This window comes from Athene cunicularia (assembly GCF_003259725.1).
Source record: "Athene cunicularia isolate RWA chromosome 3 unlocalized genomic scaffold, athCun1 chr3_part1, whole genome shotgun sequence".
NCBI lineage: Eukaryota > Metazoa > Chordata > Aves > Strigiformes > Strigidae > Athene > Athene cunicularia.
Genome location: NW_020799097.1, coordinates 12658935 through 12672409, shown reverse-complemented (window position 1 = coordinate 12672409; position 13475 = coordinate 12658935). Strand labels below are relative to the sequence as shown.

The 13475-nt window shown below is 40.1% G+C and overlaps 1 protein-coding gene across 7 annotated transcripts in view; it reads right to left on the bottom strand.

The window, feature by feature from the left end:
* FAM49A (family with sequence similarity 49 member A) overlaps positions 1–13469 on the bottom strand; it is a 59205-nt gene extending 45736 nt beyond the window's left edge. For 4 of the 7 annotated variants that reach the window (XR_003398053.1, XM_026845562.1, XM_026845564.1 and 1 more), the window contains exon 1: positions 13146–13469. The gene's annotated coding sequence lies outside the window, so the exon portion shown is untranslated. The remainder of the gene's footprint in view (positions 1–13145) is intronic. The other 3 variants (XM_026845566.1, XM_026845567.1, XM_026845570.1) reach the window with 1 other exon arrangement.
* Positions 13470–13475: the final 6 nt, after the last annotated feature.

Below are 13475 nucleotides of genomic sequence, written 5' to 3'. Positions count from 1 at the left end.
ATAAATAGCAAAGAAGCTAAATTAATTCTACTTCAAATAAAGAGTTAAATGAAGCTGCATCACAGAATGGACTACATAATGTTGTAGTTCAAAGGCGAAACAGAAGAGCTAAATAAGATGAAGTGTGCATCAGAGGACAGACTCTGAATCTTAACTATTCAACCACAATATTATTGCATGATTTAGAAGTCCTTTACTTAAAAAGTAGAAAGTACAAGGTCCAAAATGAAGTGACAAATCTGTATTTCGATTTAAGCTATAAAAAATAAGGAGCAGCAGCACACAGTTATCAATGTATATACTGAAAAAGAACAGACTCATAAAAGCCTTTACTACCAAGCTGGTACTATTTAAATATTAAGCAGAAGATGTGAGAGATGCTGATGGTAATACATGCAATTCAGGGCAGTTCATCCTTACAGAATCCTGACCTGAGTTTTGATTCTCTCCCCACACAACCCTTGAACCACAAACCGCACCAGGAATTCCCAGCCCAGGAATGGCACTTGGCCCATGACTGTCCACGCTGGGACTGGAAGTTCAATTTCCGATCAATGGACCACTTCCAGGTGGAAGGATATGTGGCTCGTTCACCAGGCAGCCTACGCCATCCCAAAAGCTATTCCTCATCTCCTGTAGAAGAGAGGCTGTTAGACATATGGAAGCGCTCCATGGACTAGAGGCAACCCACAAATTGTCTGCTGGACCAGACTCTGTCATTAGGATGTTAATAGATTTAACACTGCTTAACAAAAAAGGAAAAAGAAAAGAAAAAAAAAAAAAAAAAAGGAAAAACCAAACAAACCAAAACCAAAACAAACAAACACCCCAACAAGCCTGCACCCTACAGTTTTTGCTAAAATTACACTTGCACCTCCTTGACAGGAGGCAATCAGACAATTAGAAGAGGCCTGAAACATCTGCTTGAAACAGAAATTTCCCAGGGAAAAGCTAAAGATCATGAAAGCTCAGGTTTGTGCTAGCAGGTCGCTACTGCTCCTTTAGTTAACAGAAGGCAAAGTTTATGACAGGGATAAATTTTACACTACTGCCAGGATATCCTGGTTGAGGATCCTGTAGATGCCATCCACTTACATTTAATTTATTCATTTTGTTTCAAAATGCCAGGCCATAATTTTTTTTTTTTTTTTTTTTAAACTAGCACTTTCAAAATGGCTAATTACACCTGTGTATTCCCTGGGGATTTTCTTACAAAAACAATATGAAACTCAATTATTCCATGATTTTAAATTGCTTGGCATTATTTTTCCAGCTTTACAGATAAAGCTTCTCACTCATTTGATAGAATTTTTTCTCCTACCCTTCTAAGCACACAAAGACAATCTTGCTGTTGCCTTCCCAAAGAAGCTGCTGAATCCCAGCTTCTTGGAAAGCAGGATCTGCAGCCACGCATATGTCAGAAAACAGAGCAGGGCACAAAGCCACACTCTGGGCCTGGGACCAGTGAGTGTGGTACAGCTCGTGGCTGTACAACTAAAATCCTATCCCTTCAAAACAGCCTAGCCACATCCAAACAGCCTTCTGGAAAGGGTCCATCGTCTCTCCTAACTCCATAACTATGCTTTGGGCATTATCTGGGAGAGTGTTAGTTGGCACAGGACAAAACTGTGTCACGAACAGTACTAAAAATGTAACAGAACAGTTGCACGCCATATCCATTTCTTATTTAGTTCCTACTATGAACATGCATCATGATTATAGTACCCAGTGCTTATGGAGAATATAATTTTTAGAAGTTATGAGTAGCCAATCCATTTCAGAATTAACAGGTCACCTTTTCCAGGCATTGTAGCTTCTGGCTTTAATATCACATCCTTACCTAGGTGGTTGTTGCTTTCAAACCAAGAGAACAGAACCAAATGAATGACAAACAGTTGGGTGTTTGTGTTTTTGCATGTATTATATGCAGCACACGTGAAAATTTACACTAAGTTTTGAAGTTTTTGAATGTGTTCAGACAGACTGAAGATAAGCATCTGACTTTTTAATTTCAGCAAGTCTGGACTGCTGCCAGTAGAACACTGGCCCTATCAGCTGATATAGAGCAGGCAAAGCTCTACTGATCACATCCCAATGCTCAACAGCTGAGACTCTTGCTTCTCCAAATTCTACCCACATCAGGGTGGTGGGCAAGGAAGAAATTCACATTACAAGATTAGCATTTCAGGAACAAATATGTACTTTTTTTTCAATAATTCACAAACTTATATGTCTTCACAAATTTGCTTCTTCTAAGTCAGAAATCCCAACTTAGTACTTTAAAAAATACTGTGCAAACCTGAATCAAAACCATTTACGCTTATTTTGCGCAAAAAGAAACACAAGCAAGAACTCTTTGTAAGCACAACAGAGGCATATGAAATTTTTCCAAAGTAAAACACAACTACCACGGTGCAAATTTCAATGTAAATATTATACTTTGCAAGATTTACTGTGTTTAAAACTTTATATAGATATAAGTAATTGTGCAGTGTCACAGAGTACTGAAAAATTACAGACAGTACAAAAGCATACACCCCTTTCACAACTGCTTACCTACAGATCATCTCACTACATGTTTCTTCATTCCCAACTCTGCCTACCTTGAAGTAGACTGAAAAATGTCATGGTATTGTGTACTGGATTTGCATGGCAAGGTTTTGGTACTGGGGGCCCCAGGTGTGGCTTCTGTGAAAAGCTGCCAGAAGCTTCCTCTGCCTCTGACAGAGCCAATGCCAGCCAGCGCCATGATGGTCCTGCCGCTGGCCCATCAGCCATGGTGGGAGCACCTCTGTGATGATATATTAAAGAAGGAGGAAATATCCTGCTGCACAACAGTCACTGGGATAGAAGAGTGAGAACATGTGAGAGAAACAACTGTGCAGACATCAAGGTCAGTGAAAAAGACTGGGGAGGAAGTGCTCCTGGCACCAGAGCAGATATTCACCTGCAGCTTGTAGAGAACCCTGTGCTGGACTGTCTCCTGGGGGAGGGACCCCACACTGGAGCAAGGGAAGAGTGTGAGGAGTCTTTCCCCTGAGGAGGAAGAAGCCACAGAGACAACGGTTGATGAACTTCCTGCAATCCCCATTCCACACCCTCCTGAGCCATTTGGGGAAGAAGGTGGCAAAATTGGGAGTGAAGTTGAGCCTGGGAAGAAGGGTGGGGTGGGGGGTAAGGTGTTGTAAGATTTGTTCCTATTTCTCATTATCCTACTCTGGCAATAAGTTAAATTAATTTCCCCAAGTTGAGTCTGTATTGTGCATGATGATAACCGCTGAGTGATGTTCCTGTCCTTATCCTGATCCACAAGCCTCTCATTATATTTTCTCTGCCCTGCCCATCTGCGGAGAGGAGTGATAGACCAACTTTGGTGGACCCAGGCATCCAGCCAAGGTCAACCCACCACAGTACTGACAAAACTTTCTATTATTCTGTAAAACCTTGACAAATCATTTATAACTGTTGGAGTACAGGCTGCCATCTGGTCCAGTGACTCCACCTAATAACCATCTGCACCAACCTAATAATCGCAGATTATGAACTCTCACACCCCAGTTTACCTGGGAATACTTTAATCATAGAGCCTTGAATGACAGTTTTTGAATGTCTGTCATCCAAAAGATAAAATGATGATACAGCTACCCCAATGGCGAGATCAACACTCAACTGAAGACCATCACTCCAATTAACCAGAAAATTCACTATCAGATCTTCCAAGAAAAACAAAAAACTACAACACAACAAAAAATCCTCCCACATAAATGAAGTAACAAATTTATTAAATCCCAGTGATTATAACACTGCTGGCATGAGACAGACATCTGTTTCTCACAGATCTTGGCCTAAATCCTAGTTCTGATGTGGAAAAAAAATTAATAAACCAGCTTGAAAGAAAAAGTTACTTTAGATCCAGAATTAGTGTGGTCCTTTTGTTCTGTTCCCAGGATACCTACCGTGACACTAGAAAAGGATAATGCTAGGAAATGGCTCATTACTAAAACCTTAATTTTCTCCAGCTCCCTTCAGAGTCCTTGACAGAATGCTTCATTTCATAAGAAAGTAAGTGTTTGGGTCAAAGATCTCCACTTTTTACAGCTGTCAAAGAAAAAAGTCTGGTTTCCACAGGTGGATGCATTCTTCTAAAGTATTTTGTGTTGGTCTGAGCAAGAAGAGAGGCAACTGATTTCCATACCCCCATGTCAAAACTGTTTCACAGTAGCAGTAAGTAAAGGGAACATACAAGGGTGACTAAATTCAAGCTGATCAATACTGTGAATCATTGACTCAGAGATGGCTTTGGACACACATGCAGGGCATCAGCAGGCAGCATGCTTGAAGCTGCCTAGTTCATCCTGCTGCTAGCTGCACACACTTGATGCCAAATCAGAAGCCCACTGAAAACCACTTGATGCCAAATCAGAAGCCCACTGAAAACCACCTAGTAGCCCATGACAGAAGCTGGGTGGAACTTATTTAGAGCTGTTAATTGGTTTTGCTCTATGGAGAAAATGTGACCCTCATCAGTGGGAGGGCTATGTTTTTTGTCAGAATATGCCAAAGGAAGTCAGGCAACTCTTGCTTTACTGTATGCTGACAGTCACTGTAAGACTGCAGAGCAAGTGGGCTCATGGACTTCTCCAGTCACAGAAAGGCACTGAGATGTCCAGATTTGATTTGTGGGCAAGTCTTCAGGGAATCATCTTAATAGTAAGTTTTCTGGAAAACCGGAGATGTAACATTTTAACAGTGCAAAATTAAGCAATAAACTTAGGCGTGCCTACCTACAGTTACTGGCATAAGATGGGTGAATACCACACACAGTCATTCTTTAAGCACCAGCAGGAAAGTGTCTGCAGGTTTGGAGGACAGCCTAATCCCCGAGAATAGGATTTTCATCTTCTTTCCAAACTCATTTATATCCAACCTCCCTTCAGAATCTGTCATCCATACAGAAAAAATCCCCAAACATTAGAAGAACAAAGTGTTTTACTTCAACATCAGTTGAAGGAAAAACTACCACATACTCTGCTGGTAATATTACCTTAAACACAGAAAGCAGAATGTCTTGTACTGCCTACAAGAAACAAAGCTACCTGAATAACGCCCTCCCCTGATCCTTCTCTAAAGCAGTCATATGGCAGTACTTTTCTCCTTTTATGGGCAAAAAAAAAGGAGAAAGGAAGTCAGCACCCAGAGCAGGCCTGCACTGCCACATGAATCAAGCAGCTCAGAGCTGTACTACCCCTCACTCATCCCTACCCCTGTGCATTAATATATACCCCGAGAGAGGGATACCATGAAACAAGTGCCATTTACTTAATGCATATATAATTACATGTCAGCAAGTGTTTCACGCTGAACTTGTCATGAGAATGTATTAAAACTAAAGGATAAAGGGCATGTAATATATTTTCATTTGCTTATCTACCATCTCTTTTTTTGTGTGTGTGAATGTCCTGTCAATAGCATGTGAACCTCTTATTTGGGAAACAGCTGTAGTCATAGTATGATGCAAAGCAGCTATCAAAATTACTTTCTGCTGCATGAATTTCCATACATGTCCCACACCACTTCAGTGCCCACCACCCACACCCAGCTCAGTCCACCTTCCTTTTCTTCAGCAGCTCTGTTTTTTTTTTTTTTTTTTCTCTCTGAGAACTGTGGAAATTTCAGTAGCTCAACACTAGAGAAAGGTAAATGACATACAGAATTCCCTACGTATCAGGCAAAAAAGTAATAAAAGCCTTGTTGTTCTTTTATCGGTAGAAAGAAAGAAATCATTGTTTCTGTCTCAATAACTGATATTAGAGTTAAAAGCTTAAATCATGAGGACTCCTACCCGTAAATAATAGCTAAAGAATTGAGAAATTATAAGGAAACCCATCTCCTCTCCATGCACAGTTGATGGGATCAAGAATCTGTAGAAACTCCCATCTCCTGCCCAAGCATAAGTGACAGGGCACACCAGCCAGACCACCACAGCGTAGAGGACACCTGCAGGACACCATGCACATCTTCTGTGGAATCAGGGAACATATCTGTCAGCCTTAGTTACCCATCCTTGATTCAGAACCACCTTGCTTTCCCTCAGCTGTTTATGTGCAGTAATTCTGAGTTTTACTTGAATACTGCAACGTAATATTTGACTGCTTTGTTTGGGAATGATCCTGAATTCAATTTCATGAGTTATGCTTTCTGGGTCATATCAAAGTTAAAATACAGATAAGCATTTCCAGGGTCAGAGTCTCTGTCCCTAAAACATTATTTTATTATTTTTAAGGAAGGAAACAGTATCTCTGGTTATCAGACCATTATCAGGTCAGATCAGATGGCCAAAACAGCAGAGTTCAGTAAGGAGTTTAAAATAATCCCATTGTTTTTTGAAGTCTAACATTGCCCTTACAAAGAAAACTGAATTTGTTAAATATATGTATTTCTTATTGTTAATTAATTGATAACCATTTGCTTCTTGGAATCTTTGAAGCGTTACCAGTGTGTATCTAATTCTCTTTTGACAAATATTATTTCAGTATAAACATGGAATATTTCTTTAAAAAGTAGTATTTTAACCTGTAGGTGTCCCTTTGCCTTATGAATAAATTAGAAGACACTGAGTAACAGCAACCACAAAAGTACAAACACTTTATTACAATTGTGGTGACTCAGACTGCCAGGATTTGGCAGCCCAGAGTGTTCCTCAGCAGCAGAACAAAAGGGGGATTTTTTTTGGCAGATTTACTTTTAGTTCAGTAAAGGACAACATGATACTGTCTGTGCTATAATGAATCAAAACCTCAGTAAAACAAAGGTGTTAAGTAGTCAGACACCAATCATTTTTTGTCTCACAGCATAAAAATGGACAAGCAGATTATCTATACTTTTAAGGCATCTGTGTGCTCTCTCCCTGTCTTTGGGGAAAAAATAAAATAAATAAAAGTAGTAAGAGTATCTAGTTGCAGAAATACAAATCAGTTCTACAGGCAACACATTCCCAGAATACTTCAAGATCAGGAAATATCTTCTGTTTTCCTCTTGAATACATCTTGAAGAGATGCTGATGCAAAATAGTAAGTGGATTTTTTTAACACCTCCTCTAATTAAAACCATAAACCCCGTAGACCTAAGTATCACACTCTAACAAAATCTCTCAAGTATTCAGAGCATGAAACACATTTTGAGAGACACATTTTCCAGCATCCCCATCATGATCTCATTTGGAACTGCAAACCGTCCCTGCAGTAATTGGTATTACAGAGCTCTGCTGCAACACAGCCTTGGGAGAGGGTGAGGGAAGTCCTCCAGTCCTACTGGGCATTTATGCTTTAATAATAAAAACATAGGAAAAACGGTTTCAGAATATCAGCTCCCATTTCCTCTGCTGCCATCAGTTATTAGGGAGATGATTACAGACATTTCCAGAAGATGTCAACGTTGGTCATGGAATCTTTATCTGAAGGAGTCACCAACAGTCTAGAGATGATCCTTGAAGCAAAACACTGTGCAATTCAGTACAGGGAGTCAGACCATGTATATGTGGGTGGGAGAAATTATAACTGAGACAAAATTAGGTTATTTCTGAAAATAAAACATAACAAATTAACAATCCAGCTTTCTAAAATTTAAACAAGTTTCAACAGCTCTGAGGAATAGTATTATAAAATTTTCCCCTCGCCATTGTCTCCCTCCCCCAATTTTCACAGCATTAAACAAACTCCCTCTGAAAGATTAGGACCAGCAAATCATCTGTACCAAATAAATACCACTGCACATCTCTCATGAAGGCTATTTAAACACAATTCTGGAATCAATTTACTGGAGATAGGATCATATGGATCAGTTACCAGAGAGAATTTTCCTTCTTCTCCCAAACCAATTCAAGTCTGTAAGTGGCACCATCACTCTGCATTTCCATACCAGCTAACAACAAACAGTAATGAATTTTTGCCCCACAGCTCCACACCACTATTAATATGCATGACAGAAACCAGAAGACGAACTTTCTCCCTCTCCTCTCAGAAAGCCATTAACTCAAGCTAACCTTCCAGACTTAATCTGGGGCAGCTGCAAAATGAAAATTATAATGATTGGGCTAGGTACCAAATACACTCACAGTAAAGAAAATAAAACAGAAAGCAGGTTTTCCTTAAAATGTTTTTGAAAACCAAGAAAACACCACCTTTCTTCTGCATTTTAGTCTAACCACATTCAACCTAGACAACAACAGTCTTAGGACACTTCTGGGGTCAGTTCAGTTGCTCAGGCAAATAGTACCAAGCTATCTTAAAACATCCCACCTTCCCAGCAGGTGCTAGTTCAAGCAGAACAAGCGTCTGCTGGCCATCTTGCATCTGCTAGCCAAGCATAGATGCAGACAATGTCATAAAGCATCTCAGCAAAGACAAGATGCCTGTGCTGGACAACAGAATCAAACCAGGCTCAAACTGTGTTCTCATCACAAAATAAAGACTTTCTTCTAAAGTGAACCTCAGTCTTGTCAAATTCTGGCCTTCATTCCCTCAAAATCTACACTTTTCTTAGATTTACTAGTCCGTATGAAACCAGAAGCATAAAATGGACTCCCAGAAGAACTTTGAGCCTGGCTACAATAAATTTGGTTATATAATGGAAATTAAGATAACTGGGATATAAGCAGGAAGCCATCTAACCTAATAGGAAACAAAGTTGTGGAGTCTGCACCTTAAACTTCACCTATCCTGGAAGCTCAAGCAGTACGTATGTTATTAAAAAGGGTTCTAAAACCCTCAGGCCTCCCCAGGAGCAAGATACAAAGTCATCCCTTTCCCACAAGCTGACGAGGAAAAAAGTCATGCAATTCTGAAGTTTCGGATGAGAAGGCAGGAGCATGCCCCCAAGCACTATCGAGCAATTTAAAAGCATCAGGAAAGCAACCACAGAGGAAGTAAAAGTGGGTGGTAGGCTCTTTCCAGGCTGAGAAGCTGGTTCACAACCACATCTCTGCACATCAGGGTAGTGCCCTAACCCACAGACTATAGTGTGTCCTAGAATATTCCTGCTGAAGCTATGAAATGGATAAATATTTACTGGACCAAAGAATGAAACACTCCTAGAAACTAGATTTCCCTCACCTGAACGCCTTAATCACAGAGCAGAAGTCACTCTCCCTCTGGCCTAATTATTTTTTTGGAATTAACACAGTTGCAGGTGAAATAAAGGACAGCTGCTTGTTGCACTCCCCTGGGAAGAAGGACATGTGAGCTCAAGTTACTTCAAGCTAAAAAGGGGACAAGAGAACCAAGCTTCACACTTCATGAGTAAGAGACATAACATGCACCATCAAATATAAGGAGACGGAGAGATAAACATCACTGCAAATGCTTCTTCCTGGAGTTTGAGTAAATAGCTTACTTATTTCTTAGCAAAACAAGGTTTTCAAATCCTGAGGGAACATCCCCATCTCAGGATGCCAAAGGCAGGAGAGAGATGCCACTCTCCAGAATAGTCACGGTGGTAACAGCTCTGGATGGATGCAGAAATAAAGCTCTGTGCATCTGATTTTCTTCACAGTAAAAGATACAGTGTGCTTTCACACATGAGTTTTAAGAACATCAACCTTAGCTTTGAGGCATCTAATTGTAAAATAATTTATGAGTTCAGGCTGTAATACAACAAGAGGAAGGCCTTCCCCCCCCCGAATCCCATAAATTATATATATATATATATATATAAAAGCTCTAAAAAGCTCTAACTTAGATTTTCAGTCTGAGTATCAGAGAACTGTAAGAGAGTACAAAAGGGCTTTTATCTAAAATGTCAGTGTAAGCCTACACATCCCCTTAAAAACACCAAACCACCTCCATAGTGTTACTGAATTGTGTGAACTTCAGTACCCATATATGACTCAGTCATCCAGAGCTCACCACAGACAAGCAGGGCACCAAACTCCAGATCCCAGTATGCTCCATGCCGTATTCTAGACATGACAACTCCTGTGACATATCGATGCTCTTCAACAGGTCCGAGGGACATTCACGAAACGTGTTTATTAACTTAAGACTTTAACCAAATCAGACTAGCATTTGTGATGGGCACACATAGCACTACAAGTTGCACTGCCACCGAAACCTTCAAAATTAACTTTTCACCTTTTACAAACTTCACAAATTCCTCACACATATTTACTCAAAAATAAGCCTCAGACTTGTCCATTAGCTTCAGCTTTTGCACCATCGGTCATCCAAACCACGACGTTAAAAGTCAACCTGCCCACTGCCACTACAAACAGCCCTACAAAAGTATTATCACGGACAGGAAAAACAGGATAAAATGCACAAAGAAGTCCCATAGAGCACTGGTTTTGCAGTCTATTGACAAGTTCATAAATTAGACAAGAATATTTCATCTGTTAGCATACAAAAGTAACCCTCTCTAAAATAAGGTAAGAGTGACTGACATTTAACAATGTCAACATGAAAATACCAACCATGAGATTATTTCTAAACATTTAAAATTCACATTATTAAATAAAAATCTTTCAAGTGTCAGGGTTGCACTGTGTCTTATCTGTCCTAAAAGGTATTTGTTCTCTACCTACTACTGTTATTTTTCCTGTAGAAGCAACTACTGCTACTAGTTTAAATCAAGAACTTGTATGAAGCAGTATATAAAGACAGGAAAAAAAGACATTTTTCATTTTAATTGGAAGCGTGAATTGGAATTCTGTGAAAGTAGAATGGTAATTCAGTACTACACAAGAATTAGGACCTGTACATCTCACATCATTCACACAAGTGCATAGCAGCTTCTATTAAAATTTTAATTTAAACAACAAAATTCAAATTTATGACTGCGTTTTTTGCAACTCTCAAGCTGCCCCATATATTAAATATTTTAATTCATGCCTCTCAAACTGTTTTCTCTGATTTAATGTTACTGTTTTGCATTCCTAGATAACATGAGGAGAAAGCATTGCTAACAGAATGATTGATAACACTGAAACAGATCCAAATACATACTGAATTCAGCACGAAGGAAACACCAAGAGGTTTTGGCTCCTTTGAATCAACATATATTATTAGGATGCATATTCCCCTGTCCACTGATGTTACAGGTCACACTGGCATACTCAGTTTGTCTCCAGGGATTTAATAGGAGACCTAATGATGTCTGGATTGCATACAGGTTTTGGATATAGTAGTATTTTTCTGGTTTTTAAGTGTTAAGTGAATGACCAAGTTTATGTGCTACTGTATGCATTATGCACCTAGTGCTAAAGAATGGCAGTGATTCTATAAAACTCTTTTACAGTTTCTCCAAAAACTCTAATTAAAAGGGTATTTGGAAATACATTTAAATATGATTGAAGAGGTCTTATTTATAGTATCTGTACACGTATAAAATATTATTTCTGTTAAACCATGGGAATAGTTATTCACCTAAGTAACATCTAGTATTTCTGACACACATTTTAATCTCTCATTTTGTGTAACAGATAACATGTGGAAATCTGCAACATACTGCACATGCAAATCCTCAATGTCTTTGTGAGACTACCATACTGCTGAGGACAAGATATTTCAGCCTGACAAAACAGTGTCAAAAAATGATGTCATGAGAACAAGCTAACCACACTAACAATGAATTATCTTCCCAACACTGTAAAATTCGCTAACAGACTCACTATTATGGCGAAATGACATCTGCTGACGGTAACTATGCAGTAGTATCCAAGATGATCATCATTTTTACTTGGTGAATTAGTTGAGTATTTTTTATTTAAATTACTGGCATACAGTGTCTTTTTAATTACTTGCTATTTGTTTATTTTCTGTTTTTACTAAAAAGCATAAGTTCACAGCAAAAATGAAGCATCATTGCAAAAACAGCACAGGAGAGTAGTGAAAAACTACAGAGCAGGATACAGTAAACTACTGGGCACTCATTAAGAAACCATATAAAGGATCCAGAGCACCTCACTTATATTTGCCATAGTTTACATTTAAGTGAAACCTTAAAGACCAGATAGACTATAGTATAGTGGTTCAAATTTAACTTGAAGTATTTTATTCGTACTTGCTTTATGCTTTTTACGAATTTAAGTCAAACCCCTCATGCTATTCCCATAATCCGTAATCTCATTTCATTAAAACATTTTTTAAAGTCTACCCTAGGAAAACTAAATTAATAAGTAGTAGAGCTTTAGCATTCATTTTTAATTTGGGCCCAGTGAGGTGGGAGGGTAGGGGTATTACAGGAGAGTAGAAAGGAGAATTAAACATGGGAAATTACAAGTTTATTCTTTAAAAAAGAAATAAAGAAGAACATTGCTTGTGTATAAGTCTTCCTTAGATGTTATAAAAATACAGAAATTAGCATAACAGAGAAAAGGGAAGTATTAGCTTGGTTCTTCCCTATGTAATATGTTAGGGTATTTTTGCTGAGCAGTGCTGAGCATGTGAAATTCTTTGCCCACAAGGCAACCTCATGTCACGACAGCATTTCGTTCCAGATCTCCCCACCTAAGAGTTCACAGCTAGTCGTTTTCCTTTCTTCCTGACCTTTCAGATGGTGAGAGCAGGAGAAGCAAAGCAAAACCATCCCTGTCCCCCTCAACTTACTCTTTCCCCATACACATATAAACCGCCTTTAGGAGCTGATAAACAAAACCAGAGTGCATAGATGGGCTGTATGGCAACGAAAGGCTACCAGGAACGGGCTGGAAACCAACACGCATCACCAGTCTCAGCAAGTTATTAGCAAAAGTCTTGCTGTGCTGCCAGTGAATTATGCAGCATCTGATTTTACACAGTGGCGTCATGTATTACCAAGACCTTAGCATAATAAACCCCAGATAAATAAAATTAAAGCTAAATGGTCTTGAAATTAAATTAGGGAAAAAATAGTAACTGGAAGAACAGATGCAAGCGTGATATCTGTCCACTCTAACACATATCAACACGGACAGAGATTCAAACACGGAGATTAATGCAGTATTACAGATCGTGTTTTCCGTCTCACGCCTAGGTACATCCCTCTGCAAACACCGCGTTTATAGCGCCTTGCACTCAACATCCACCAGCAGCTGGAACTGAAAGTTTTCGGTATGATCAAAGTTGTGAGCATAATCCCCATTTCTCCCCCGCCTACAACACAGGCGTACTTACTCCAGCAAGGTACTACGACGTGTTGTTTGGCTGATATCCTCGGCCAGCGTTAAGAGTTAAGCCCGGCTTCCCTGGGCCCGGGAGCGGGCACAGGCTGGTCCCCCACCGGCGCCGCTGGCCCCTGCAGCCGCGGCGGCTCCGCGTTCGCCGGCTGGCAACGAGCACCCGGGGACTTCCACGCCGCAGGGCCTGTGCCCGGGGAAGCCTCTCCCGCGGCTGGGGCGAGCCCAACCGGGGGATCTTCGCGGGGGCTCGCTCCGCAACCGATGCCCTTCCGAAGGCAGCCGGCAGCCGAGGCGAAGCCAGAGCCCTGCCGGCGCTCCCCGCTCC